The sequence below is a fragment of the Paroedura picta genome, chromosome 3, assembly GCF_049243985.1.
Source record: "Paroedura picta isolate Pp20150507F chromosome 3, Ppicta_v3.0, whole genome shotgun sequence".
Taxonomy (NCBI): domain Eukaryota; kingdom Metazoa; phylum Chordata; class Lepidosauria; order Squamata; family Gekkonidae; genus Paroedura; species Paroedura picta.
In genome coordinates this window covers 88,077,755-88,104,861 of record NC_135371.1, presented here as the reverse complement: position 1 = coordinate 88,104,861, position 27,107 = coordinate 88,077,755, and the positions used below count along the sequence as shown (strand labels likewise).

Genomic DNA, 27,107 nt, shown 5'->3' with positions numbered 1-27,107 from the left:
CCACTACCCCCCCAGCCACAGGACCTCCATCTTGGAGGGGTTGAGTTTCAGGTGATTCTGCTAAAGCCATTAAGCCCCTGCTTCCAGACATCTGACAAATGGATTCGGGGGGGGGGGAGTCTGGGTGTCCGTCCATGAGGAGATAGAGCTGGGTTATTTCATTTTGGGTAGTTTTTAACATTGACAGCTTGGGTAGTTTTTAACATTGAGATGAATCCTTGGTGGGAGGAGTACATGTCTGTATGCTCACCTCCCTCATTTTTGGGTCTGCTTTATGCAGTCTTGGGGGGGAGGGGGGAGGCAGTCAAGCCACATGCCCAGCTTGGGGGCTGCCAGCTGGCTTCCACCACTAGGTGGCAAGGGGACAATACTCACATGGATCTCAGATCTTATCACTCTATGATTATATCCCCAGTAGGAAGGCTAGGAGTGTAGTTATTGGGTGGCAGGCAGTTTGCTTGATGTTGGATCCACCCATGTGCTGTACCAGTGCTCCATTGGCTATAATCAATAAAGCTGTGGCCATATATTTCATTCAAGCACTGGTTTCTGTAGTCACTTTGCCCTCTTATCCTCCCTAGACCCACAAATAAGGTATGAGGAAATGTACTTATACCTTATGAGTGGGCAGACTCACTTACTGTGATAGGTACAACAGAAATATGAGATGAATTAAAAGGAGAATACAACAGAGGCCGAACTGTGAAATGCTTCACACATTTTTATTTAGAATAAAGGATAATTGTTGTTAATTTTTGAATTAGGAATTTGAAGCTCTGCAGTGCAGCACTACTTGTAATCCATTTACCAACAACAACAAAAGCCAAAACAAATAAGCTTTATTCAGAGAATTCTTCAACTGAATAGCTCATTCTGGTTGTTGCAGTTGATTATGTTGTTATGAGCATCAAAACATATCAGGCATTGTACTAGAACAATAAAGATACAGTCTCTGACTGTGTAAAGGTGCATGAAGCAGAAGTGATGTTTTGATTTTTTTCACATTAGTGATACTTTAGTGGTTTGTTTGTTTGTGTTTTTTTTACAAATATAAGACTTGTAAATCAAACTTAACTTGCTCACAATAACTGTTTCCCCACAAGTTGAATCACTTGTATTAATGATTTGTTTACAATTTAAAATAACCAGTAATTTTGTTGCCACACAATTGGAGACACATTTATCTTGTTGGCTAGGTATCTGCTTGTTACAGTTTCCCAGCCTGTTTGGACCACGGTCATCATGGCTAGCTCATCAGCTATATGTTTTGACCCCTGAACAGCTGGCGCTATGACTCACATTGATGCATATTTGGACCCTACTGGATGAAACTACAGTTTCAGTGCGGCATTATGGAATACATAAATTATTTTGATCCCGTTCTGATTTCTAGATCTGTAGTGAGATCAGGGCCCTCTGGGACCTCCCACAATTCCAGAGGGCCTGCAAGACAAAGCTGTTCTACCAGCCTTATTGCTGAGGACAAGTATTGGAGTAAACACCGGTCTCCTTGCCCAAGAAGCCCCCCCACACACACTCTGATTTGCCTGATTTAGCCACCACCTCAGTAACATTTTTAAAGAGACATTAATTTATTTAAACCATATATATTTTCCTTCTTATTTTTTAAATGATGTAAGTAAGCAACCCCAAGCCAGCTTGCAAACCAGGAAGGATGTGCTATATAAATAAAGTTGATTATATTATCATTATTATAGAAAACAAAAGTAGAAAAAATTGAGATGGCTTAAAAAACACTAGAGAGGTAAGCCCTTTCTAGTTTTCTTTCTAACCCAAAAGTGATATCTTGGGTGATGTCATTTCACTGAGCTTTAACAGAATTGACTAATTTTATTCTGCTCTGCCCATTCTTGGAAGAAGAATCTCAGAATCTGGTGCAGTGTCCCTGATTTTGGGAATCCTTGAAAATTTTAATCCCCCCGCTTCCAGAATCCTTTTCTTCTTCTTCTTCTTTTGATAATCCGTCCTGTGTTGACATCCTTTCAGGCTGTTCATCCAGCACGGGGAGATAAAGGGATGGGGGGACGGATGGATAGAAGGAAGGAAGGAAGGAAGGAAGGAAGGAAGGAAGGAAGGAAGGAAGGAAGGAAGGAAGGAAGGAAGGAAGGAAGGAAGGAAGGAAGGAAGGAAGGAAGGAAGGAAGGTGAAAGGGGTCAGGGCACGGGAGAAGGAAGGGGATGAAAGGTCTGCTGGGTGGGTGAGGGGGGAAGTGGTGAGGGGGGCAGCGGGGAAAGAGTTTGAGGTAGAGATGGGTGAGTGGGTGTTTGGGGGCAAGGGTGGGGGGAGCATGGGGGAGAGAGAGACATAAGGGGGAGAGAGAGAAAGGGGAATGGTGAGAGGACGTGGCAGAGGGGGTAGGCGGGGGGAGGTGAAGGAGCCATTGGGGGGCCCCTCTCCCCCGGCTGCCTCCCAGGCTATCATGGCTCATTGCTTGTTATAGCTACTTGTTTATTGTAGCTACTTGCTAGTAACAATGGTAGCCAGATTCCCAGGTGACTGGCTGACTGATAGGCATGCTAGTGGACCTACAGAATATCTCTTCCCCTGATTTTCTTTCTTCCAGTGTCTTGCTTAGGGGATATGTGTTTAAACACACACACACACACACACATTTTTCAGTTTGGGCACAGAAAAAAATTGAGGATTTCTAAAAAAAATCCCAGATTCCAAAAACTGGACAGTATTCGAATACAGCTTTTTTTTTTTTTTTTTTTTTTGTGCAGGGGGGGAGAATCCTGAATTTTGGGGGGTCTAATAGACCAAAGAAGAAAAATACCATTTTCTAAAACTGCCAAGTTGATCCTGAAGCTGCCTTTAAATTGGACTGCAGGAGAAACCAGCACTAGGATCTGCTGTGCTGTGGCTAGCAGATGGCACCCCATGGCACAGCAAATCCTGTGGCAGGCTTCTCATGCAACCTAGTTTGAATTGGGCTGCACAGGAAGGCAGCCCAAAGCTGAGCTGTTGGGAACAGTATAACCCCCCCCCCCCCAGCACAGCTGATCCTCGGGCTGTCTTCTGCAGTCCTTTAAACTTTAAAGTGATTGCAGTAGAAACTTGTCAAATAGCTGAGAGGTGGGAGCAATTTGCTACTGCATCTCCATGGTTTCTCATTCATCTTAGTACATCCTCCAAAGTTACCATCTTTGGCTCCCATCCCTCCCTCGCCTCTGGCGACCATCCTGTGTGGTTCTCCCAGTGACTGTCATTCCACTCTGTGCCTTGCCATTCCAGAGCAGTTTCTCTGAGTGTAATGGATAATCCATTCCATGCTTCCTTTGCAACTGGCAATGGAGCCGTATGTAAATTAGTAGAAATTACCCTGTGGTATTTATGCCATAAATACCACAGGTTAATTTATACTAATTTACAAACGCTCGGTTGCCAGGGCAAATGTCATATTCATGTGATCACTGACAAAGGCAGAGCTCCCATTGGTAGACAAAGGACTGCAAGCAGAAAAGGCAAGGAGACCAAAAACATGCTGATATCTCTGCATTACAAAAGAAGCGTCTTCAGCACCATGACACCGGAAAAATGGGTGTTTACCAAGTTTTAGAAGCCTTGGTGATGACACGATGAAGGCATGCTGTCCTGTGTTTGCAATGCAGAACAAAAAATCAAACACAGCACAAAACCACTCACACATGTGAAGCTGAAATATAAGATGACATTTTTAGTGGTCTTTTTGCAACTTTTCTGTAATGCAGATCCCCCCCCCCCCAGCCTTGTTACTAATTTGCTGGTTGGGGTCTTCAAAACAGCAGAGTCCTAAATAGTGAAATCATTTTTCATAACACACAGCTTGAAAGATACATCTTTCTAGTCATCCTTACCCATTGTACCTCTTAATATTTGTGAAATAGCCTGGGCGATGGAACAGGTCCGGGGTGTCTGAGTTGAAATAGGGCCAATCAGTTTGCGGCCAGCTTTTCTGGCCACGCCCTGATTGGCCCTGCCCCTATAGCTCCTGCCGTCCTTACCTGGATGCTAGCCACTTTGCTCTCAGACACCTGAGAGAGACAGAGACTCAGAGAGCCCTACCAAACCGCCAACGACCCCTGATTACCTGTTATGGCTTCTGCTGTGAGAGAGACAGACAGACAGACAGACAGACAGAGACACCCTCCCCAACCTGCAAACCAGCCTTTCTTCCCTGCTACGAACAAGCCCTGATTACCTCCTATGACTCCTGCTGCGACAGAGAGAGAGATCTGCGCCTGCTGTTGTTCCCTGGGTCCTACCGCCCATTGCATTTCTGGTTACAATGGGCTTTCTTGCTAATAACTGATATAAAATGATAAATGACAGACTTTGCAATAAGAATGATGTGAAAGTACTTTAGGTGTTTTGTTTATGAGGTCTACCATTAGATTACTAAAGAATGTCTGATATTTGCTCCTTTGTTGGAGCCAGACAGCAGTTAGCAAATTAATTGTGTGATCCAAAATGGAAGTCATACACTTTTAGTGGTTCATTAACTTCAGGTGCTTTCAAAAATTTTCTGTTCAGGCTCATAGAGTTGATGGAAGTTACTGAAATCTAGGTAATGCATAGATGTACAGTGTTCAGACAACTTTTAAAAAGGAAAACAGCATGTCAAATGTGTCATGTGCTTCACAGTATTAAGACTGATTTGTATATACTAAGAAGTCTTTTAACATGTATACATAGCAAAACACAAGTGTTTTATTCATGTTTTAATCATTGCTGACTTCTTAAATTTAAACATTGGTCACTTATGTTAAGATTGTAGCAGCCTTTGGATATCAGCAATAAACCTGATGGTCTAAACATTATTGGAAGCATTTAAGCAAGCCAAACTTCTCTGCTAATAATAATTGTTTTCACCTCTCAGTTTAGCTAGAACAAGTGTCACATTAAATATCACAATAAGATACATAGTTTATACATAACTGCTGTTTGTTTCTCTGTAGATTTTAACCAGTGAAGCTTGTAGTTGTACTTCATGAAACATAATTACAGGTTGATTTGTAATTTCAGTTTTAAGGAATTTTGATATCTGGAGAACACTCTTTTTTTTATAGTCATTACTTTCAAAATTACAAACCTTAGCATGATGCCAGCCAAAACAGATTTCAGTGTAGCTTTCTCAGGGCAAAACAAGGAGATGTGTTTCTGTTTCATTGGTAGAATTATTTATCATGGTATTTTCTGTAGAAGATTCAATAATGAGCCTATGCATTTGGAATGATATGTTACATTCCTCTCATGCTACAAGGTGGGATTAAAAATTCATGCCTAATGTTGGTCATAAGAAGAAATATAGAAACAGAGTTTTAAAATATCTTGGCAGGTTGCTTAGGGTTGGTTAATGTAGTTGGACCTTAGGCACTGCTTCCCTAGTAAAAGAATTTATTGTCAGATCCAAACTAACTGTATTCTTTAATATTTAATGTGGACTTAACATCAACAGAATGCAGAAGTGAGTACAGGAGAACTGTCTAGGATTTCCAGACCTCCCTCACAGATGAAGGCAGGCTTCCCCCACTGCCAGACCTTACCTCCCCACCACTGCTTAGTGGCCTAGAATGAGGGACTTACCCCCCCAAATGGAGACCCATCCACAGTGCAACATGTCTATGTTACCGCCCACATAATCCAGAAGTCATCGCATATGGAACATCGTGGCAGCACTCTGATATTCAAGCAAAAATAAGGCGACCAGAATTTTGTCACCGAAAGGTGGGACTCCCCAGTGACTTTGGCGGTGGTGGCGGTGGTGGCAGTGGACACGCACCTGCCCCCCCCACACCCTCTCCCTCCCCAGTGAGTTCGGTAGCGGTGGACACCCCCCTGCCCCGTGCCCCCTCACCAGCAAGTTCCTCGGGCACTGCCTCCTTCTTCTCCTCCTCCTCCTCCTCCTTCGCCGACTCATGCTCGCCACTCCCACTCCCTTTTACTTCATTGCCGAAGTCCACGCCATTGCTGAGAGGCATGATTGGAAAGGAGGCACCTTTCTCTCCCCCCCACCCCGCACGGCATGCAGCGGCCAAAATTTTTTAAAATTTATTTTTAAACATTGGGACATTTTGAGACATCAGGACATTACCCTGATGGTGCCTGTGGTGGTGGTGGCAGCGGACACTCTCCTGCTCCCCCCACCCCCCGCCCCCTCCCCAGTGAGTTCAGCAGCGGAGGCGGGCACTCCCCCTCGAGTTCGGTGGGCATTCCCCCACAAGTTTGGTGGCAGCGCCCCTGCCCCCTGCCCCCTCACCACTCCCCCGCCCCCTGCCCCCTCACCAGCGAGTTCCTCAGGTGCCACCTCCTTCTTCTCCTCCTCCTTCTTCGCCGACTCGCACTTGCCGCCCCAACCCCCTTTTACCTCATTCCCCTTTTACCTCATTCATTACCTCATTCATGATTGGAAAGGAGGCACTTTTTTTCTCTCTCCACCCTGCACAGTGCGCAGCAGGCAATTTTGTTTTTAATATTTATTTTTTTTAATCGGGACATTTTGAGACATCGAAACATTACCCCAATGGTGCCTGTAGCAGCGGTGGCAGCGGGCACTCTCCTGCTCCCCCCACCCCCTCCCCAGTGAGTTCGGTAGCGGCGGCGAACACTCCCCTGCGAGTTCAGCAGGCACTCCCACATGAGTTGGGTGGTGGCGCAGCAGAGGCACCTTTTTCTCTCTTTTCCCCTCCCCCACCCCACGTGGCGCACAGTGGCCCCCCCAATTTTTTTAAATATTTATTTTAAAAAATCAGGACATTTTGAGAACGTTGAGGGAGGCAGGGCAGATGCCCCAAAGTCGGGGCAGTCCCACCAAAAGCATTAGGTCTAGTCACTATAGGCAAAAACTCTATGGTAGAAGCCAAATTTACCATTGAGGTTTTGCCCAAATACCAGAATGTTGCCCCGATGTCCCAGATGTGATGACTTTACTTCTGGGTCATGTGAGCAGTAATATAGACAGGTCGCTGTACTGCTCCCAGTAAGTTTTCCCCCACATCCATTGTTAGGAGGAACAGGGCAAACCAAGAGCTGTCTTTGTTTTTATTCTATTGCTGTATTGATTCTAATATATGGTCTTCTGAGGGATTTTCTGCCATAAATTTGAGAGAGAAAAACACCACTCCAGAGGTCTAACAGCCAGCAACAGACAGACAGACAGATTATATACTGGAATGGGCCCAAGATAATAAATAAGGTCTCTAAAGGATGTGGCTTGCACAATGCCTCTCTGGATGTACAGAAGAGACTAACAAAATTAATTACACAAACAAAATTAATTAGAAACAAATACCTCTATGCTTTTAAGAAGTTATGCAAAAGATAAGCCCCTTGAAAGTTTTGAGCCACAGCAATAAAATAAACCAGTAATATAGAATTCTCAATTAAGCAACAACAAACAAATGCAACCAAACAAAAATGCAACCAAAAATATGTTTATTGGCAAGAACAAACAACAATTAGATGGGGGGCGGGGGATTTTATCTCTACATATTGCCTCAGCACAGACATCCCTCCTGTCAAAGTCATGATACCTGAAGCAATCTTTATTTCTATACTACTACCTCACTACTTAACTTATTAGTGTTAAGCGGATTACTAAAATATAGAAAAAACTAGATCCCACTTGAATGGCTATGAAAATCTATCACAGATACATAAAACTTCACAGCTTTCTAATAAAAGCGGTAATGTCTTCATATGATCTATATTTTGGAGCAAAGGGATAATTAAAAGATTTCTAGACTGAAAAATGATTACATTCAAAGGTCACATGATACAGGTTATTTATACTACCTGCACCACAGTCACATACTGTTATCAGAGTATGGTATATTAAGATACATCCATTTCAGAGCTTTATTTGGAAGGGTATTAAGGCATGCCAATGTAAAAACATGCGTATAGTGAGGAAGTCAAACATATGTAATTGGAAAGCTCATCAGGAGAAAGAATACTAACAAACTGAATAGAACAAACACCTCATACTTTACAGATTGTAGTGTTATAATTGTAATTTAATAGGTGTTTCTTAATAATTTTTATGCTTCCTGTCTGGTAACTGAATAAAGGAAATCCAAGGAAAGCTTGAGCAACTGTAGTCATTGCTTCCTTTGCTTGCTTGTTATCCCATCCCAGTGGGAAATATAAGAGTCCTCTATGACTAAGCTGAGGTAGCCCTCTTGGATGTTGGAGTATATATAGTTTTACCCTGAGCTTCAAGAGTTAGTTGTCCCACTTAAGCTAGGAGGAATTTGGAATTCCACAGATGGAATGTAGGAATTTAAGAGGAATGGAATCAAATAATTTCCCTGTTTTGTCAGTCCAGATACCAACCACATATAAACTTTGTGTGACCACCTTGGTGACAGTGACTGGGATACACTGAACCTCAGATGAATAAAAGAAACAGCAGATGATATTGCTGCAGCCAGTCTTTTAACATGCAGCAAAGAAGGGAACAAGCTGACTTCAAGGCTCAAAATAAGTTTAATAGACCTTTTTGAACAATCACAATGAGCCCAGGTAAACCACTTATTTTCGGAGAAGAAATACTTCTTCAATAGCTTGAATGTGTAAAATATGAGCCAATTGCTTTAGATCTACAATCACTCACAAATATCAGCTAGCCCGTTGGGTCATAATTCCTTTCGTAGTGCAAGGGAACTATGGAACTGAAAATGAGTGGTTTACCTAGGTCTCTTTCTGGCACTAGTTATTAAAAAACGTCTATTAAACTTATTTTGAACCTTGAAGTCAGCTTATACCCTTCTTTGCTGCGTTCTCTGGCTGACTAGTCTTTTTACATGAGCAGTTTGTGCTGGCCAAGTTAACCACTGGTCAAACCAGAACTGTAAATATTTAAAATGAGTGGGGAGATTTCATCAATATCTTTACCATGGATTTTCCACTTGTGGTATTCATGAGATTTTTTCTCAAGCAACAACTATCTTGGATTTTTGATAGGAAATGAAAAGACATTCTTCCAAACAGTAAGAGACAAAACCTCTGTAGGAGAGATTAGTCCTGATCATCCCCGGCCCCAAGGAAGCCCGCCTGGCCTCAACCAGGGCCAGGGCCTTTTCGGTCCTGGCCCTAACCTGGTGGAATAAGTTCCTGGAAGAGCTGAGGGCCCTGCGGGAATTACCAGCATTCTGCAGGGCCTGCAAGACGGAGCTCTTCCACCAGGCTTATGGTTGAGGCCAGGCAGTGAAGAGGATCAGGCCCTCCCCTCACAAACTGGCGGTAGCGAGTGTCAGCGTCCCTCCACCTCCCTGCAGTTTGAGGATGCGGAGACTGGATGATTAGGATTATGCCATCACTTGTTGATTTTTATTGTTGACCGATTGGTTATTAATTACTGTTTAATTTTATTGTTCATTGCTATGGATTTTAGGGGATGGGTTTTTTATGTGAGCTGCCTTGAGCCTTCGGGGGGAGGCGGGATACAAATATAACAACAACAACAACAACAACAACAACAACAACAACAATTTTGTTCTTGATAAGAGAACTGCATTGTCAGCCAAAAGTAGAATAGAACCTTACCATCAACAGTGGCTAAACAATAGCAGTCCTGAGCAGAGACAGCAGAAATATAATATTGTTTATATATTAAACATTAGAGGGACCATCATGCACCCCTGATGCCCTCCCTGCTATAAGGAAATCATGTTGGAAAGGTAACCCATAGCAGACTTGTGCAATGCAATTATTTTTCTATCCATCTATATCAATTTCTTTGTTGAACCCACCATGCTTTAAAAGCCCTAAAAGAGGATTAGATAACTTGAACAAAGATTGGCATGCTATTCACTTAATAAAGGCACATCTGGCCCTTCCACCCAGCCTTGCCTCTGGACCAGCAGCAGAAACATTAATGGACAGAAATGGCATAGTGTGGTGGCCAAATGTGGTATCATCTAGTATTCTGGAAACTGTGGTAATACATATTGCTTCCAGAGCATTGGCTGGTGATCTGGCTTTTTACTCAGACATGATGTTGAAGCATCACATGAAGTCATGTCCTACACTTGGTCTAACCCAAAAGTTCTGGCACCCTTAGTCATAGGCCCAATTCCTATGAACAATAGTTGCTACAGGGGGGAAGTATCAGTGAGAAAACTGTTGTCTAAATTCCCTCTACAGCAGGCTGTAATCTGGAGAACCAGCTTTGATTCCCCAGTCCTCCAAATGCAGCCAGTTGGGTGATCTTGGGCCAGTCACAGTTCTCTTAGAGCTGTTCTTACAGAGCAGTTCTGTTAGAGCTCTCTTACCCCCATCTGTCTCATAGGGTGTTTGTGGCAGGGAGAGGAAGAGAAAGGTGTTTGTAAACTACTTTGGGTCTCCTTCAGGTGGTGAAAAGCAGCGTACAAAAAAACACTCTTTGCTTTATTCCTGACCCATGTGTCTGTTCTGCCAAGGAGAAATAGCACTCAGAGTTTGTCCCTTTAAATACTCATAATGTTCGCTGCCTCTACGTAAAGGGTGAACAAGTTAAAGGCACCTGGAAAATAATGTGTTGTAAGTTAGAAGAAGTTTGGATGCAAGATATCAGGTTGCATGTTTATGATAAAAATAGCAAACAAAAGGTATCTCAAAATAATATTTTCTAAGCCCTGGATAAAATTTCATTCGTAGCTGAAATTGAGTGTCTTCTATAGCAGTGGTCCCCAACCCCCGGTCCAGGGACTGGGACCGGTCCATTGACCAGTCAGTACTGGGCCATGGCTCCTCCTCATCCTCCTCCCCGGCTGCTGCCTCGCCACTCTGCCGCCGGCTCACCTTTGTTGCTCTCCAGCGGCTGCCATGGCTGGGGCTCCCCCTCGGCATGGCACCGCTCAGCTGCTTCTGGCAGCACCACCGAGCAGGTGGCAGGAAGTCAGGGGCGCAGGCGGGAAAGCAAGTGGAGCAGGGCGGCGGCGATGTCCCTCAGCAAAAGACTACCCCCCCCCCCAGGGCCTCAGTAAAATAGTCAAGCGTTGACCGGTCCCCGGTGATAAAAAGGTTGGGGACCACTATTCTATAGAACTTGATTTCCTTAGCCCTTGCTTCTTAAATAATGATGCTGCTATCTTTTATTTTATAGATTATTTGTATTTTAACATATTATCTTGTCATGTGAAAAATCTGTATCTTTTTAATTCTTGCCTCCTTGGGAAATGCATGAGAGTTTCTTCTCCCAAAGTAAAACAAAAAACAAAACAAAACAAAAAAAACCCCTTAAAGTCTAATCCCCAATGGCATACACAATCCACTCACTGAGTGAAATGATCCTAATTAAATGAATATTCCCTATTTCTCAAGAGACTAGACAGAAAAAAGTTTTCTACAAAGATTATAGTGTGCTTAAGAGGTTCAGAGTAACCTTCATACTGAAGCAGGCTCACATCTGCAACTACAACTGGGAGATCTCCATTTGCATTTGCCAGAAAAATATGTAATTTGCTGACACTACAATTTGCTTTAAGCAGGCATTAGGCCTTGGGGAGATGTTTATGTTATAGACAAGATTGGCTTCAAGAAACAATAGCTGCAATCCCCACATTACACTGAGGCTGGGGTGATCAGAAAGTAATATAAATTAAAAATTACAGCAGCATTTTTGTAGGGCTAATTAATTTCAAATGGAATGGATCACCATCCTTTTCAGATGCTTTTTCTAAGCTAAAGGATCCTTCTTGGAGGAAATGGAAGTGAGAGGTGCCTCAGCATGACTTCTTCATGGGTTGCAAATTTCCAGATGGGGCAGTGCTGCCATGGGGAAAAGGTACTGCATGAGTTGGCTTTCCCCTCATAGAATGGAGATTCTCGTGTTATTCTGACAAGCAGCTGCAGTACAGTGTCTCCTCCTTTGTTAATAGCAGAATACCTTCTGTATAATGAAGAGTATTTGACATTCATTCATTCATTTATTTGATTTTTATTCCACCCTTCCGCATGGCTCGGGACGGTTCACATTAAACATTTCAGGGGTCATAGATAGAACAGTCTAAACATATAATGCAGACATAAAATAACAAATCAACAATAATCCAACAGTGGTTCCAATTTAACAGAATTTCAGTGGCTTTGGCCGACAATAATAAAATAGAATGACAACTTAGACAAAACCCCCAGGGAGATCAGGCTGGTTCAGGTCATGGAGAGGGTGTCTGAGGGAGAACCAGTGTATGTTGTTCGGTCAGTTGGACTGAAGCAAATGCCTGTTAACTAGATAGTTAACTAGATTTTAAAGCTCTCCATATATTTATGCCCAGTCCCAATGTGCTTATAGATATGGCTGAGAAGTAATGGTCACATTGCACTGGCTATATTTCTAGACTCCTGAGTCACAAAATAGGCTGTTTCTTACAACCAACTTAAATACATCTTGGATCAGCAGTGCACTTTCTTAAGTGTGTGTGTGACACCTTGGAATAGCACAGTTGCTATATAGCTATTTTATCCTACTGTTTCATTGCTGCTAGAATTATGTGCAAGAAAGCACTTAATTTGACAACAGGTAAATATTTATGCCCCTATTTTGCTAATTACTCTACCATTTAACAAACATAACATGCAAACTTCTCTTTTTAAATATCACAAGTTCTCAAAAGATGTATGAAATCTGTTATCTGGTATTTGTGCTTCATTAAACTTCTTAAAATGTCAGGTCTAGAAAGCAGCCACAGAAAAAAAGAAGAGCAAGCTTTCAGGCTCCATGAATTTGGATTTCTGCAGTGTTAAAATTTACTAATTGAAGATTGAAATTTGATTTATATTTTTGTGTGTGTATATAGAAAAAAATAGCAAAAGGAAGATACAAAGTTCTGAATATAAGTGTATATACTTTCAGAAAGGTTGTACCACAATCCTTATTCCCTAGCATGGCTCCCAAGTGGTAAGGAGATTTTTTTTGAAGTGGCATAGAGTTTTACCCAGGAACTGATGTAGTGGCCCAAATGACCTTTCCAACAATGCCACAGCTGCACTGGCTTAACTCAGTTACCCTAATACAGGGGTGTAAACTGCACAATTCTAAGTAACTTTAGGATTGTGCACCAACAAAGGAGGGCTGATCTGCAACAAAAGTAGTGTTGCTTTCTTAGTAAGGTAAAGGTAAAGGTATCCCCTGTGCAAGCACCGAGTCATGTCTGACCCTTGGGGTGACGCCCTCCAGCGTTTTCATGGTAGACTCAATACGGGGAGGTTTGCCAGTGCCTTCCCCAGTCATTACCATTTACCCCCCAGCAAGCTGGGTACTCATTTTACCGACCTCAGAAGGATGGATGGCTGAGTCAACCTTGAGCCGGCTGCTGGGATTGAACTCCCAGCCTTATGGGCAAAGCTTTCAGATGGCTGCCTTACCACTCTGTGCCACAAGAGGCTCTTTGCGCCACAACTTAGTAGTTGTGTCCATATCATTACAGTTTTCCTCAAGTGTCTTCATTAGGCATACAACAATGTGCATAAGGTTATTTCATGTTCTGTTATATGTCCTGCAATAAAATTTAGAAATGTTGGTTAATTTAAATCTCAGACAGTGGTGTCAAATTTCAGTTCCAGTTCACAAAACTTGAAAATCCATATTTTAATGCAGCTATTCTTTTCAGCTCTAGTTGGTATATGCCTTTTTTAAACCTGATATATGAATATTCCTATTTCGGTGCTCACTTAAAATCACTGGATTACTATATATAAATGCATTTTAGTATACAGTTTGGGAATTTTAAGTTATCATCTGCATAGATTTTGCTTTAAGAGTGTTGCCAAGGGAAAAAAAAACTGAACATGTTAGCATGCCTTTGCAGGATTTAATTTCATTCTTTTGTTTCCCCTCATTTATTATGCTTGCATAATCAGGAAGTCGAGGTATGTTTGATTTTTTTTCTTGTTAACTGGTTAAAAATATAGGCTATTTTATAATCTAAATATCAGCAAACTGTAAATTATTTCTTAGGCTGTTTTCCAAGAGATACCATTCATTTCCAGGAGTCTAGTGAAACCTGTTTGTGAAATGCACACAAAATGGCTGGCTATAGACAATTTAAATTTAAAGCATCATACATCAACAGTATGTGTGTGTGTGTATGTAGATATGTAGAGATAAATTCAGAATACCATTCAGCCAGAACCTGATACATTTTAAAGCCCTTTACTTTGGAGATATTATCCCATAGAAAATTACAATTTTTGATGATTTAATCCAGAGATGCTTAACTGGCAAGTTGTGGTCTATCAGGCCCCTAGCAGTCATACTCAATATATTTTCAAGCTGTAAGAAATATGTATCTCATTCTTTAAGCCATCATCTTATCTTGGATGTGTATATAATACACTGAGTGTATGCATGTGTATGTAATGCTAAAGCTGAAAACATGGGCTGCTTATCTGTGAAGCATTTATGGTTCATGACCACTCCTGGCCCCAGATAATTGGGAAAAAGTGTCACATGAGATCCTGTGTCCAGGTCTGGGCAGGGTCCCGGACATACCCAAGCCACTACTACCTTTTCTTTTTCCTAGTGAGGCCATGCCCGGGCACCCAGTGCTGGAGGGGAGTGTGGCTGAAGTGAGCACTCACTGGAATGCAGGGAATTCATGATATCACTGACCAGCTGGCTCAGAGGTGAAGGCCAGTCAAGAAGGGAACAGCTGGAGTGTTCCCAACTGAAGGAACAATCTAGCTAGAGTGAAGGCCTTGGTCCATTCTGAGGCCTGGGAATACTCCTACTGTGATAGTAGGAGGCCAACAAGTGGGGCTACTGCAGGAAGCACCTCACACTATGAACTAGTTTGTCTATTTAGAAAAGGTTCTCCAACAGCATTGGTGGAGAAAGACAAGAACCATCGAGTCATGTGTTTATTCTGAATGTAAACAGAGCTTCTGTTATAAGCACAGAATGCATATTATATTTAAGCATACATTTAAGCTCAGTCTGAGACACAAAATGCAAACATCCCTGAAAAGTTTGTATTTTAAAGACTCTAAAGAATAATTGTCAAGCTCTAGTGCCTTGGGGGGGGGGGGAGAGACTATACAGTCCAGCTATTTTATTTATTTACTTCATTTATACCATGCCTTTCTCCACAATGGAGACCCAAAGTGGTTTACCTTTTCTCTATCTTCATTTTATCCATGTGACGACCCTGTACGGTAGGTTAGGCTGACAGTCTGTGACTAGTACAAGGTCACCTAGTGTGTCTCTACGGCATAGGGGGACTGAGCTGGTTCAATCCTTTAAGCACAGTTCTAGTTAACATTCTAATAATTACAGCAAGTTAGAGCTTGTCTAAGTACTGTGCACTAAGGCAAGTGTTTTGTTTTGTTTTGTTTTCTCATCCTTGCTTTTTCCTTAGCACTTTTGCTAAGGAAGCAAGAAAATACTCTTCCCAAAAACCTTGATCTGAAAGATATTTATGTATGTGATGTGATTTTTGGGAGAAATGCTTTTTGTCTCCTCATTATAAGCTCAAAAGTGAAATAAGGATTCTACTTTTTCAGTAGGGAAACTCCTTGGAGCGTGACAAAATAAGCTCTTGGATAGCACAGCTTATTTTCACTGTGCGTTCAGATCATTCATGATCTTGCCCAGTCTTCTGCGGAGCTTTAAAATTTAAGTATTACACTGTGTGAAAGAACGGGCATACAAGTTCCACCTCTTCAGGTCTAGGAGCTTGGAAAAACTGCCATATTCATTTTATTTGTTTGTTTGTTTGTTTGTTTATTTATGCTTCAATTTTTAGATCGCCAGTCTCGGCCATGGCCATCTTGTGGCGGTTTACAAATATAAAAAATATAAAATACATAAAACCTTGAACAATAAATAGAAGATTGAAAGATGGTGGCCTATTTTAACTCTCCTGTAAAGCCTTAATGCAGTGGTCCCCAACCTGCGGGCCGCGGCCCGGCGCCGGGCCGCAAAGGCCATGGCGCTGGGCCGCGGCTCCCTCTCCCCGCCCCCCCCGCAGTAAAAAATTTCCCAGGCCGCAAGCTTGCGGCCCGGGAAGCTTCTTACTGCGGGGAGGGCGGGGAGAGGGAATCAGGGCCGATCCACGGGTGCGGCCCGCGGGCGCGGCTCGCGGGTGCGGCCCGATTCGCGGGTGCAGCCCGCGGGCGCGGCCGGGCGTGGCCCGATCCGCGGGCGCGACCGGGCGCGACTCGTGGGCGTGGCCCGCGCGGTCCCTGCGGGCGCGGCCCAATGCCCTGCCGGTCCCCAGCCTAATAAAGGTTGGGGACCACTGCCTTAATGCACAAACGGTATATAGATTAAGAGAGATTAAGCAACTCATTAACTACTCCATTCCAATTGAATGTGCTACTCTGAAGTTGACCTGCCAAGAGACTTTCATTCAACAATAATTTAAGATTTGTAATTGTTTTAGTTGTAAGCAGAGTCCATAATGTTCTTTGTTTCATAAACATTCCATTTAAACCACCTTGGGCCATATACAAAGCATGGTATAAAAATCTAATGAAATGAATAAATAAATAAACAATATAAATATTTGACAAGATATGCCTAATGTCCCTAACTAGAAACCACTGCAACTATCCACACACAGTAGGACTTTTGCCTTTTGGGCAACCCCTGCGGTATACTACACTGAAAACCTCTTAAACCCATAAGCAATTTAAAGACAGGTCAAAAAACAGTTTATACATGCAGCACAGTGAAATAGAAATGTAGTGGTAAAGCCCTAGGTAGCAGAATGGTTTTTAGCACGTTTATAAAAAGACAGCATATACATTTTGTAAATAAGTTCTACCACTTCAGGCTTTAGGTATGGATGGTCACTTCCCTAAGTTTTAACATGCATGCAACCCCCCCCCCCACACATACATACGCAAATCCAGCAACATTCCCTGTAAGTAAAAGTCTAGGCTAGCCTTTCTCAAATTTTTACCACTGAGAAACACCTGAAATATTCTTTAAGTTTCAAGAAATCCCAGAAGTGGTGCAATCATGCAGAATATGGTTGAGAAACATCACTGTGTCTATGCTCACCCAGGGCCCCACCCCTTCACAACCAACATTGTCCATTTTGGACAATAAAATGGGCGCTAGAAAGGGGCGAGGGAGGGCGCGGTGGTAAGGCGAGGCAGCTCCGGCGGCCTGGAGAAGGCTGCCCGGGCCACCCCCCAGCCCAGACTCAGCCGAGCCTTCTCTCGGCCGGCGGAGCGGGCTCGCCACGTTGGAAACGCGGCGAGGCCACTCCGTCGGCCGGGAGAAGGCTGCCCTGCCCACCCCCCAGCCCAGACTCAGCCGAGACTTCTCCCGGCCGGCAGAGCGGGCTCGCCGCATTGGAAATGCGGGGTGGCCGCTCTGCCGGCCGGGAGAAGGCTGCCCTGCCCACCCCCCAGCCCAGACTCAGCCGAGCCTTCTGCCGGCCGGCGGAGCAGGCTCGCTGCGTTGGAAATGCGGCGAGGTCCCTCCGCCGGCCGGGAGAAGGCTGCCCAGCCCACCCGCCAGCCCAGACTCAGCCGAGCCTTCTCCCGGCTGGCGGAGCGGGCTCGCCGTGTTTCCAACCCGGCGAGGCCGCTCCGCTGGCCGGGAGAAGGCTGCCCGGGCCACCCCCCAGCCAAGACTCAGCCGAGCCTTCTCCCGGCCGGCGGAGCAGCCGGGCACATTCCCTGGGCGGGTGAAGCAGCCAATGGGGAGCCACGCTTCGCATGGCTCCCCATTAGCTGCTTGGGGCAGGATGGACACTCAGAGGGGGCAATCAGGAGCCGCTTCGCGGCTCCTGATTGGCCCCTCCGAGTTTTTATCACGGACAGGGCCCACCCTAACTCCTCCCACACAGCCCTTAGTGCTTTATTCAGTCCGTGGCGCTATATATATATATATATAAATTTCTACCCATTCAGGAAACCCTTCCAGGGCCATCAAGAAACCCCAGGGTTTCTCAAAACCCTGGTTGAAAGAGCCTGGTCTAGGTAGAACAATTCTCTTTTTTGTGAGTTTACTGTTTTGCTTTTAAATATATGTATTTTTAAAAAATGGGACATTTTCATTTCTTACACGTTAGGTACAGAAATGTAATCTACTCTATTATTAAACTAGGCAAAAAGCACTTTGCATGCAAAATACAATGGGCACTAGCGGCTCCTAGGAGGGAGAGCGGGCATAGGGGGAGGTGGAAGCGACATACGTGGACGGCTGGATGGGAGAGTGAGCGGCACAGGGAGAGGAGCGGCGGGGCGGGGAGGCTGGAGTTGGCAGCAATCACTTGCAGACTCTGCTTGGCTTTGGCAAGGGGACTCTTGAAGAAAGACTTCAGGCGATGAGGTAAAACTTCTGGGATTATGAGTCTTCCCAACTGCTGTAGCCACTGCTCAAGCTTGCAGTCCAAATCATGGGTGCTGGCCGCTGCCGCTGTTCCTGCAGTGGCCCCGAGGTGTTCCATCCGCGGCTGCATGAAGTCCCACTGGGACTCAGCCGGCACGCAGCTCCAGGCGCTGTTGCAGCCTCCTCGGGGGCGCACCGTGACCAGCTCGCTAGTGAGCTTCCTCAGAGCAGGGCGGTCCTGGCTCAGCCAACATGGCCTCCTGTGCGAGCTTGCCCTCGTCTGAGCTTCCCTTGGCTGCCTCCTCTCAGTGACCTGCCACGAGCGCTCGCTTCTCTCATTCATTTTGAAGTTGGAGTTTAACCCCACCTCAGCAGGTCCGTGCAAGCCGCAGGCCTGGCTTCCTTGCCACCCAGGAATCGTCTGGATGCATGGCTGGGCAAGCAGCTCATGCACGCCAACTGAAGGCGGGCCTTCTAGGGGCCAGGCCAATCTGGACATGCTCAGCTTTGCTGGGTGCACCCGGATTGGCCCACTGGAGTGGTGGAAGTCCAGGCCGGACCGCAGATTCCAGTCCCAGACAGCGTCACCCAGATGGTAATTTCCTAAATATTAAAGGAATCTGTGGTAAAGATTCTTCTGTGTATGTAGATCTGCCTATACAGTTCTCCTGGTTGTTTGCCTGTGTTTAAGATGAGCAATCTTGGCATGAAATAAAATCTGATAAGGACTGTGGGCCCTCCCAATATGCCCCTGGATTCTGAGATTCTAAGGAACCATATAGCAGCAACTTCTATGTTGTCAACACTGGGAAGTGCTAAAGATTATTTGATACTATTCTATATGCTGGGGAAATCTTTGAATAATTTTATTTTATTCTATATAATAATTTCCTGCTTCATGGATTAGATCTTACTTCTGTTCACATATAACCATTTATTACTACTCTTTCTCAGTGTCCTTTTCCTAAAACATCTGGGTAATGAAGTAAACCATCAGGATCCCCTCTCCACCCGCCAGTAGTGGGAGGGGGGAAGTCGATTTGCCGATCTTGCCATGTTAGTAATGTTAGTAATGTTGAAATTGTAATTATTATTTTAATGGAGTTTTAATGGGGATTTTAAGATGTTGTAACCCACCACGAGCCGCAAGGGAGTGGCGGGGAATAAATCTAATAATAATAATAATAATAATAATAATAATAATAATAATAATAATAATAATAATAATAATAATAATAATAGAGAATGCATTCTGTGATCTGAAAAATTTCCACTTATCTTATTTTCAAAAAGTGAGACAGAAAGGGAAGTACCAGTTGCCCATCCTCATGCTAACCCCAGTCTCTTGAGAGTGGTATAAATGTTGCATCTCCTTTAAACTCTTGGAACAAAGGAACATATGTGCACTTTTTCCTCTGGAACACACAAATGGAAATGAAATGTCAGTCTGTGGCATGTGTCAATTCCTGTTTTCAGAAGTATGGACTAACATGAGAGAAAACAGCAAGGGACTATAGAATCATAGAGATGAAAGGGACCTCCAGGGTCATCTTGTACTTGGTCATGTTTTTGATTTTTTTAATTGACTGTTTTGGATTCTTACCATGTATCTTTCCTTCCAAAAACCTTCCCTCTTTTTCTATCATAGTGATGTTCCTCTGCTAATAAAGTCTTTTTATTTTGCCATGAAGAAAAGTATTTGAATGCATTTGTTTTGCTTGGGGTAATCACATAATCTAGCCATCTCCAACTAGAGCGCTCACCTCTGCATGCTGCATGTGAGCCGCTCACCCAGCCTCGCCACCAGACAGTTCCTGGATGGTGAGGAGGGCATTTCAACAGCTCACGCCCTTTCTCCACGCTGGACCTGGCTGCCATGGGGTGGCTTGGCTGCTGCTGCATTGCTGGATGGGAGGCACGGCCTCGGAGGTGGCAGCAGCACACGATGGCCGGGTGACAAGCTCGGCACTGCATCCATGGTGCTCAGCAAGCCTCTGACTGACTGCTGCCGCTTGAGCCGCTTGCCAGCAGCCTGCCCGCCAGCGAGGCGCTCGCACGGCCTCGCCGCCAGAGGCTTGCTGGCCACCATGGATGCACCGCCAAGCCAGTCACCTGGCCAACCAGCATGGCTGTCGCCTCCGAGCCTGCACCTCCTGTCCAGCCGTGCAGCAGCACCCAGCCTACCCCATGTGGCGCAGAGGCCATCATCCTGCATGGCCGCATCCCAGCAGCCGCTGACCCCACACACTACCCCAGCCAACAGCACAGGCATCCCGCCGCTGCCACAACACCCTGGATGCTGCCATCGACTTGGGTATATCGGGCCCCTCCCATGCCCGCTCTGACTGCCGGGGACCGCTAGCGCCCATTGCATTCCTGTATGCAATGGGCTTTTTTGGCTTGTATTGGGATAAGATTGTGGTTAATTGCGATGATTATTGGATGTGTCACCTACTTTTATTGCACTGTTTTAGATAGTTGATTGTTCACATTATTTTCTATTTGTTTAATCTTGTTCATCAGTTGTTTTATGCTGTCTGCTGCACTGCTTTATGTTGTGTAATTTGTCTTGACAGTCAACAAGAAAGTCTGACCATAAACAAACAAACAAATAAACAAAGGGGAAAGTATGCCAGGTGAAAGCAGTGTTGAAGGAGAATATGAGAAAGGAGCAGAGAGAAGAAACCCTATTTTAAAAATAATTAATTTAAACTTGTGGAGATGAAAAATGTTGAGGAGATGGGTCAGATGGAGATTAAGATATCAAAGAAGTTCCTATGGGATGAGAAACTGTCTGAATATGAAAGGGAAAATGTTGCTTTTTCTGAGACAGAGCAGGAGACAAGTAAGAAAGCAAAAATTTAGCATAATCAGAAAGAGTATGAGGTTTATGACAGATTTATATCTCAGCGCAAGTGCAGACATAGAAGCCAAGACAGATGCAGTGAAATAAATAACAAAGGCAGATGCAGAGAAAGACAACATTATCAAAAAGATAGTAGAAAAAACTATTGAAAGTCTGACTATCACAGGGTATGTGGAACACACACATGCTCTGGGCCTCCTTGGTCCTGGCCCCCTCTGTCTCTGTCACAGACACACACGTGCACACACAGAGAGACACCAACTCCTTCCCCCCACTCCCCCCTGGCCTCTCTCCCCTAACTTCATGCTTCCCTGAACTCCTCCCTTGTCCCTCCCATTCCCCCTCTCATGAATTAAATTTTAATCCCTTAAGTGGTTTTTTAATTTACATCTGCTAGAAAAGGTTTTGCACACTAGTTAAGATAATATCCAGCCATCCAAAGATGACTGCTACCAACCTGGGATTTGTGTTGAATTCTTCTGCTGAAACAGTTTCATTAAAGTGTTAAGCTAGCCATTGACTGATTTAAAGATGGACTAGGATGCCCTTCCCCATCTGTAGAAATACACTTTGGTGTTCTTAAAGTTGCTGCAGGATTCAAACTTTGTTAATATTTTCTTCCACATTCTGTGGGTCAGGGATCTTTACACCTGCCGCAAAGGAAGCCACATGCACTACATTGCCTAGCATGCACTTGTTAACCTATGTCATTTCTCCAGGTTGTGTTGCATGCTGGGTAATGTACTCTCAATAGCTTGCTGGATGGCTAACATGGAGGATGCATGATCTGGAAATGTGGAAGGCGTGCAGCTTGAAAAGGTGGGGTTTTATTCTGTAACCGGCTTCAAGACATTTTACAAGAGTAGTTGGTAATAAATCTAATAAATAAAACTGAGCAAAAAAGTCAAATGTCAAAAAAGAGAATAAAGAAGAGTATAATGTTTCTAGTTCTACACAAAATGGCATCACTGAAGTGATAAAATGGAAGGTGACTGAACACTGTGAGGTTAAATAGAATTTAATATCTTGTAGATACAATTAGGAAAGCAAAGATTTAAAGTACTTATACTGCTGCATTCTAGCCAGCTCACCAAAAGCATCTGTTCAGTGTTAACATTTTATTGGCTACCTGAAGATGGAGATAAAGCATAAGGCATATATAATTGCATTATGTTAAGTATGCAATGCAATCACATTTCAAATTAATCTTGAATATGATTTGTATGAAGTATCAAACATGGCAATCATTGCACTGATATTATCATCAACTTATATCTAATAATATAGTGTGGCCTCATCTGTAGATACTTACATTTTATTTAGTTATTTTATACATTTATATACCACCCTCCCCTGAGGCTCAGGGCAGTTCACATGGAACATGAAGTAACTGTACATCAAACTCAGTTTTACATATGTAATAAATTGAATAAGAACAATGGAACTGATAATAATAACAACGATATAACAATTTAAAAGAATATTAAACAGATCCATGATTGTCCACGTCAGGTGCATGGAATTCTGGGAGGGAGGTTCAGGGAGCCCAGAAGGTCTTGTTTGTTCCAGTTGATCTCAAGCAAATGCCAGGTGGAGGAGCTCCCTTTTGCAGGCCCTGAAGAACTGTTTTAATTCAGTTAGAGCTCTTATCACTGCTGGGAGCTCATTCCACCAGATGGGGGCCAGGATAGAGAAGGCTCTGGCCCTGACTGAGGTCAAGCGGGCTTCTTTGAGGCCAGGGATTGCTAACTAGTTTGACATGGCAGAGTGCAACTCTCTTTGAGGAGTATAGTCAGAAATGTGGTCCCTCAGGTACACTGGGCCCTGACCGCGTATGGCTTTGAAGGGGATTACCAGAACCTTTAGTCGGATCTGGAATTCGATGGTAGCCTCTGCAGTTGTTGGAGGATGGGCTGGATGTGGGACCTCCATTATTTTATTTATTTATTTATTTATTTATTTATTTATTTGATTTGTATGACCGCTGCTCTCAGAGAACCGTCTCGCAGCGGTTTACAACATTTCAAATACAAATCAATACATTAAACCATTACAATTCCCCATTAAAATTCCCATAAAACAATACTAATTTTCAAAGATGGCAATATAATAACTGCTCACGCACAGACTATTGTTCCCACACAGGCTACAGGATGGAAGACAGGCTGATGGATAATTAGGCATAGGATAGATCAATCTGGGAATCCAAGCCAGTCCAATACTGGTCTCTGTCCCTATGGGGGAGTGGGCCCAATTTTAGCCCCGGGCCACCACCCAGCCTCAGACAAACGCCTGGTGGAAGAGTTCTGTTTAGCAGGCCCTGCGGAACTCAGAGAGCTCCGACTGGGTCCGCAGCTCTTTAGGGAGATCATTCCACCAGATAGAGGCCAGTACTGAAAAGGCCCTGGCCCATCTCGAGGCCAGGCATGCTTCCCGGGGTCCTGAGATCATCAGCAGATTCTTACCCACAAAGGGAAGTGCCCTGCTTCCATGTTGTTGCTGTGAGGACCCTGGCCACTGCACTTTGAACCAGCTGTAGTTTCTGGATCAAGGCTAAGGGCGGGCCTATGTAGAGTGAGTTGCAGAAATCCCATCTGGAGATGATAATAACATGGATCACTGTGGCTAGGTGTTCTGGAGCCAAGTAGGGTGCTAGTAGTTTGGCTTGGCAAAAGTGGTAGAATGCCAGCTGTGCTACTTTCATGATCTGAACCTCTATTGAGAGGGAAGCATCCAGGATCGCACCCAGATTCCTGGCAGAGTGAGCCACTGATAGCTGCAGACCTTCCAGGTTGGGCAGGCACATTTCCTCGCATGGTTCTTTCTTGCCTAGCCATAGGAACTCCATCTTTGAAGGATTTAGCTTCAGACGACTCTGCTTGAGCCATTTTGTTGCTGCTTCCAGGCAGGTGGCTAATGCTTTTGGGGGAGAGTCAGGATGGTCATCCATCAGGAGGAAGAGTTGGGTGTTGTCAGCATATTGATAACATCCCAGCCTGAACTCCAGTACCAGTTGGGCAACAGGGTGCATGAAGATATTAAATAGGCTTGGAGAGAGGGTAGCTCCTTGCAGGACTCTGCATAAGAGCTGTCGGTAGCTTGATGCTCTAGGGCCACACTGACAAAAAATGAATACTGAAATAATTAAAAACACATTGTAGGATTTAAATCTCCTTAGAAAGAAGAGTGTTGTCTGTCCATATGAAGACAATACATCTACCTCCTCTGTTGTCAACAGAGGACAAGAGCAGCAGCCGTGACAGTAGGGGTGAGTAGCTGTACCAGGTCAAATACTGGAGGACAGGAACCATGGAAGACCTGGAAGTGGCAATGGAGGGCAATTACAGATGTCATAAGCCATGATGAGCCCAGAGCTGGCAATAGGAGGAGAAGGCTGAGGTCCCTGGGAATACTGTGAGTCACCAGTTATTGCATTTTAATAGCCAACTGTACCCTGATGTGTAGAGGATTAAATCCATAGGTCAAGACCCAACGAAACACAAGAAGTTTTTCCTCCAACTTTTCTCCCCTATATTTGCAGAATAATCTAAAAAACTTGAGGGAAAAGGTGTATATCTCCCCATAGAACATTGTATATTTAAGGAGCATTGTCTGTGTATGGGCAGCAACACCTCTCTGTTGGAGGAGTGAAAGGGAGTTGCTGTAGCCAGGCAGTGGCAGCAGCACTTGATCTGTGTGGACTAGCTATGGGTTGTAGGTGAAGACTCTCTAAAGCCAAGGCCTGGCAAAGCTTTCTATCTCACCTTATCAGCACTGCTATCTCCAAGATTGTGGGGGGGGGAGCCATTGCCACAGTTAAGCTTACATCTGGAAGGATGGGAGAGAGCTGCTGCTGCCATGGCAAAGCCTTCTCTGGCAGCAGAGTGTGTTCTTTGCTGCCAGAGAAGACTGGGAAGGGAAGCATCTAAAAGGCTCACCAAGACATTAGATGTTAGGCACATCCATTTAAAGTCTGTCCTCCCTTTCTCAGGGAGCGGAGATGCTTTCCTCTATGTGGGAAGGCAGGGGTGAGGGGGAGAGCACATGAAGAAGCTGATGTGTCGTGATCAGCTTCTTGGCAGGCTCTTTATATGCCTCACCCCCAGCTTTCTCAGGCAGTGGAGAATGGTCTCTGCTGCTGGGGAAGCCTGGGGGAGGCAATTAAAGGGACCACCAAGCATCTCATCATGACACATCAGCTGCTTAGTGTACTCTTTAAATGCCCCCCCCCCCCCGCTGCTTGGGAACCAGGGGAGAGAGTGACAAGAAGAAAAAGAGTTAGTTCATATATGTCGCTTTTCTCTACCTGAAGGAGTCTCAAAGTGACTTACATTACCTTCCATTTTCTCTCCCCACAACAGACACCCTGTGAGGTAAGTGAAGCTGAGAGAGCCCTGATATTACTGCTTGATCAGAACAGCTTTATCAGCGCTGAGGTGAGCCCAAGGACACCAGCTGGTTTCATGTGGAGTGCGGAATCAAATCCGGTTCACCAAATTAGAAGTCTGCACTCATAACCACTACACCAAGCTTGCTCTCTGAGCACACCAAGCAGCTTGACACCTGGGGGGAGTCATTTAAATTAGCTATCCCCAACCTGTGGGTTGCGGACCACATGTGGTCATTCGACTAATTGGAGGCGGGCCCCGAAGGACACCTTCTCCCCCCCCCCCGGCCCTTTACTTCATCCCCCCCCCCCGGCCCTTTACAACACACTTTGGGTGTCATTGTCTCCCATCACTCCCAGATGGGACTATCTTGTTGCAGAGAAACAAGCTCAGGGTTCCCATTGATTTGTCATTATCATGAGTTAAAATTTCCATGAAAAAAAAAATGTTCCTTATGTTCATTGTTGTGGCGTGTCTGTATCTTATTTTGAAGGGATGTTTAAACATGACCATAGCGATCAGAGAGCGTTAGGGCAGTGGTTGAAAGTAGAGGAGTAAACTATCCCCCCCCCCACCGGGCCTCAGTAAAATTGTCAAGCGTTGAGTGGTCCCCGGTGAGTGGTCCCTGCCATTGAGTGGTCCCCGGCGATAAAAAGGTTGGGGACCACTGATTTAAATGACCTGCCAAGCAGCTGATCATGACACATTAACTGCTTGGAATGCCTATTAAATGACTCCTCCCATTTAGGATGCACCTTAGAGGGCAGGGGGAGAGAGCACTATACAGCTGGTATATCATGACCAGCTACTTGGCAGACTGTTTAAATGCAGAGATGTAGGTGTGTGGTGGGGATAATCAGCATCCCACAGTGCAATTATGTCATTGTCAATGCAACCTGGAAATGATATCTTATTGCTGAGGGTGACATTAGCATTCATCCAAAACTGTTTTATTTAACAACAGAGTGTAGGCAAATGCCCAAGCTTCACCTCATGTGATAGCATCACTTCTGGATCACTCCAGAAACTGCATCATTTCATCAAGGATACCAGTCACAATGCCACTTATTTCACTTCTTGTTGCCCAGTTGACTCACAGCAGGTAGTGGCAGTAAGAGAAGAAGAGTTGGTTTTTATACCCTGCTTTTCACTACCCAAAGGAGTCTCAAAGTGGCTTACAATCACTTTCCCTTCCTCTCCCCACAGCAGACACCCTGTGAGTTACTGGGGCTGAATGAGCTATGAGAGAAACTGCTTTGTGAGATCAGCTCTAACAGGACTGTGACTAACCCTAGGTCACCCAGAATTCTGGAGAAGCAGAGCATCTGACTTCCTCATTCAGGTGTCTTTTCCTGTCTCCTCATACACCATTGAGCCCTTTGCTTTTCTTCTGAATGCAAGGTTTTCAATCCTACCCACACATTAATATTTTTGCCAAGAGTTTTAAACAGTTTTGAGATATTACTTTTAAATGCTATGTAATATTTTCTACTGATGGTTGCTTCTTATGTTAGTTATCACTGTAGGTAGAGATCTACCTTTAAGACATGGCCTGACATGACAATTACTCGTTACCACATGTGTA

The 27,107-nt window shown here is 44.4% G+C and overlaps 1 protein-coding gene across 3 annotated transcripts in view; it reads left to right on the top strand.

The window, feature by feature from the left end:
* The window catches only part of SPOCK1 (SPARC (osteonectin), cwcv and kazal like domains proteoglycan 1), an 863,260-nt gene that overhangs the window by 216,276 nt on the left and 619,877 nt on the right, over positions 1–27,107 (top strand). The gene's annotated exons all lie outside the window — the stretch shown is intronic.